The sequence below is a fragment of the Bison bison genome, unplaced genomic scaffold (assembly GCF_000754665.1).
Source record: "Bison bison bison isolate TAMUID 2011002044 unplaced genomic scaffold, Bison_UMD1.0 scf7180017864262, whole genome shotgun sequence".
NCBI classification, from domain to species: Eukaryota; Metazoa; Chordata; class Mammalia; order Artiodactyla; family Bovidae; genus Bison; species Bison bison.
This window is the reverse complement of record NW_011494834.1, coordinates 327998-332275: the sequence shown is the minus strand read 5'-3', so window position 1 is coordinate 332275 and position 4278 is coordinate 327998. Positions and strand designations below refer to the sequence as shown.

At 39.2% G+C, this 4278-nt stretch overlaps 1 pseudogene; it reads right to left on the bottom strand.

The window, feature by feature from the left end:
• Window positions 1-2479: 2479 nt before the first annotated feature.
• Window positions 2480-4278, bottom strand: part of LOC104994604 — a 17416-nt pseudogene continuing 15617 nt past the window's right edge.

The following is a 4278-nucleotide window of genomic DNA, read 5'->3' as shown; positions in this document are numbered from 1 at the left end:
TTTGTTCTGCCTGAAGTCTTCACTCTGGTCCTCGGACCTTCCTTTGACCTTCCTTGTCTTTTAGCCACCGCCATTTTGGACTCCTTTTTCCTATTCTACCTACCTAACACTTCCGATACAGCTGACTCAAAACTCTAAACTCTTGTCTCCCTTATGGAGGCAGCAATTGAAATTTCTTTCAACCTTTCCAGTGTTGCTTTTTGTAGGATGTCTGAGCATCTCCCCTATGTTGGGGGATTTGAGAGGAATTTATGTAGAGATTTAGGGGCTCTTCCTTGTGTGGTTTCTTTCTTGCTAGGATTTCCTCACTCAATTTCCAGCCATTCTGGCAGCCCTCAGCTCTATCCTCTGATATCTCAAGTCAGTAACAAAACAGCCTTCTGCTCATTTCCAGCTTTTATGTGCCTCTCAAACAAGAGATTTCCCTCAGAGAAAAAGCCTTATTAAAATGCATCCCGCCCAGTGAAGTTTTCCCCCTTTAAGGGTTATATCCTTTACAGTTTCTTTCCTGCTTTTTGTTATTCTCAAATTCCTGAGATAAACATCTCTGCCACTACTGGAACAAGGTACATTCTTACTCTAAGGGCTTTGGATCCAACTTCAAGAAGTAAGTACATTGTAACACACATGGAAATGAATCACTGTGTTTATTGGGAAAAAAAATTCTAAATTGTCATTTCAGTACAATGTGTATTATATTTGAGTACATACTGACTGCAGTTCTCTGCAGAGTATTAATTATCCAGAAGTATAATGAAGTGGAAAAATAGGATAAATGTACCAGAATCAGCAAGGAGGGTTATGTCTTCATAATAAATAACTAGTCAACTGAGCGTAATTATGATATGTGCATGTACATAAAAAAGAGTTCAGCACAATATAAGGATTCATTTTGCTCTTGAACTTGCTTAAGCTCCCTCTTTGGAAATATACAAATACAAATGTTCCTTCACGGGTGAATTGTTTTTCCACTACAATCCATTGAACATGGAAGTTCTCATGGGCAAAGCACTGGGTCACCTAGCACAGCTGGCAAAAAAGTAATCTGGGAAAGGATTTTTAGCTCAGTGGCAAGCAGACATCTTGAGGCCTGTTTCTTTCTTCTCCCATTAGCTTGTCTGAGGTTTCCTTTCCTTGCAACTCTAAGCTGCACATGGCTCCATCTTATTCAGATGAAGCACTAATAAATCTAGTATTAGGTAGTGCTTACTCTAGTTGTCTAAAAATAGTGTTAGTAAGAAAATCAGCTCCTCCCTGTGATGGCGAAGGTCATCAGCCTTTATCTGCAAAAGAGAAATGCTCAGAGACAGCCTATCTGTATTCCTTTTTATCTGTTTTATGATGTAATTTGTATTGCTATTCTTTTCTTTTTATAAGAAAAAAATCATACACACTGCAATAAAAAGGTCAGGAAACATATGAAGAGCAGAATTTTTAAAGATGATTCCTAACCTCACTACCTAGAGGTTGTGATTATAAACATTTTGTGGTGTAAACTTGTATGCACATTTAAACACACACACAGTTTCTTCTTTATCTAAATATACATCATCATTAGTTTTAGTGACTGCATACTTTATGGATACATTAAAAATTGTGTTGTTAAACATCTAGGGATAAGTATTTTCAAGATCCCAGCATATGCATTTTTTAAATTTTACTTCACTTTTGTGTTTTTATTGAGGTATAACGGACAAAATAGTAATATATTGAAAATGTCCAGCATAATGATTTGATAGACATATGCATTGTGAAGGAGTCATAGAATCAAGATAAATAACATATCTATGAACTCATGTGAAAGAAAATGAAAGTGTTAGTCACTTAGTTGTGTCCAACTCCTTGTGCCTCCATGGACTGTAGCCCACCAGGCTCCTCTGTTCATGGGATTCTCTAGGGAAGAATACTGGAGTGGGTTGCCATTCTTTTCTCCAGGAGGTCTTCCCGACCCAGGGATCGAAGCTGGGTCTCTCACACTGAAGGCATATATATATAGATAGATAGATAGATAGATAACTTTTTGGTAAAAATGCTAAAGATTTACCCTCTTAGCAAATTTCAATACACTATTATGAACTTTGGTCACTATACTGTATGTTAGAATCTTCAAATTTATTTATCTAATCTTTGTCCAGCCTCTCCCTATTTCAACCACACCCTTACCAACTCCAGTATTTTGCCTGGAGAATCCCATGGACAGAGGAGCCTGGTGGGCTATAGTGCACACAGTTGCAAAGGGTCGGACACGACTGAAGCAACTTAACACACACATATACATGGCACTATTACTGTTGATGAGACACTTTTACATTGTGATGCTCTTTATTATGGAAGCAGTATAGTTCTGTAATCAGGCCATTTACACAAAGTGGAACTTTTGGGGTTTGTCTAACCCCTTAAGCTAGATATCAATGAAGACTGGAATGCAAGTCATCATTAATAAGCATGCTTACACTTCATCCAATCTTACGGTCTTCATTTATTCCAATTGTGCTTCCTTGGTCAGATGGTTCTTATTATGTTTTACCATACTGTGGATGCCAGAGAACTTGAGTTTGCCAATGAATAATCTCCTGAGATGCAATTTCATGGAGGAGAATGGTGTAGTCTAACTCAATAAAGTCATCATTTCTTTGCACTTGCTAGACGGTCTGAATTTCTGCCATTTTGTACCATGTATCTTCAGTAGAATTTTGCCATATTGGAAACCCACTGGAAACCCAGGCTAACTGTCGAACTGGCTTCTTTTCTGGATGTACATTTCCAAAACTATCTGGAATATTTTGTGCTTCTATTGTTTCCTTCACTGACTTGAGTCTTTGATAAAATGTCTTTCCTTCCTCATCTGGGTTTTCTCCAATTTCTCCTTCAAATGTGAAGTTGACTTCTGGTGCAGTATCTTGTCCCATTGGAGGGTACAGTACTTCAGCTGTGCAGTTCACTGTAACTTCTTTTTGGATAATTTCTTCCACAGAAAATTTAAGGCAATGCTTTTATCCTCTTCCTGACATATCCTCCAGGCTGGCTTGATTGACTGCATCAGAAACACCTTGTGAGGGGTGCCCTGCTCTGTATCTCTGAGGCCGCCCTGAAAACCAGGTAGTGGGTCAGAGGGACTTTCATTCTTACTGAGTGTTGGCTGGGCTGCTGTGAGTCCCTGTCTCCATTCTGCCTGCTGCTGGGTCCCCTGGGAGGAAAAGTCCCTATGAGTTTGACTTTTTTTTAAAATAAATTCCACATGTAAGTGAGCTTTCCTGGTGGCTCAGATGGTAAAACGTCTGCCTGCAACGCAGAAGATGTGGGCTCAATTTTTGGGTCAGGAAGATCCCTTGGAGAAGGAAATGGCAACCCACTCCAGTATTCTTGCTTGGAAAATTCCATGGACAGAGGAACCTGGTGGGCTAGAGTCCATGGGGTTGCAAAGAGTCATATGACTGTGCGATGTCACTTCTTCTTCTATAAGTGAAACCATACAGTATTTTTCTTTCTGTCTGCTCATTTCATTTAACACAATGCTCTCCAGTTTCATCCATGTTGTTACAACTGACAAGATTTCCTTCTTTTTTATTTTATTAATTTTTTTTAATTTTACTTTTAAACTTTACAATATTGTATTAGTTTTGCCAAATATCAAAATGAATCCGCCATGGGTATACATGTGTTCCCCATCCTGAACCCTCCCCCTTCCTCCCTCCCCATACCATCCCTCTGGGTCATCCCAGTGCACTAGCCCCAAGCATCCAGTATCATGCATCGAACCTGGACTGGCATCTCATTTCATACATGATATTATACATGTTTCAATGCTATTCTCCCAAATCTTCACACCCTATCCCTCTCCCACAGAGTCCATAAGACTGATCTATACATCAGTGTCTTTTTCGTACACAGGGTTATTGTTATCATCTTTCTAAATTCCATATATATGTGTTAGTATACTGTATTGGTGTTTTTCCTTCTGGCTTACTTCACTCTGTAAAATAGGTTCCAGTTTCATCCACCTCATTAGAACTGATTCAAATGTATTCTTTTTAATGGCTGAGTAATACTCCATTGTGTATATGTACCACAGCTTTCTTATCCATTCATCTGCTGATGGGCATCTAGGTTGCTTCCATGTCCTGGCTATTATAAACAATGCTGCGATGAACATTGGGGTACACGTGTCTCTTTCCCTTCTGGTTTCCTCAGTGTGTATGCCCAGCAGTGGGATTGCTGGATCATAAGGCAGTTCTATTTCCAGTTTTTTAAGGAATCTCCACACTGTTCTCCATCTGT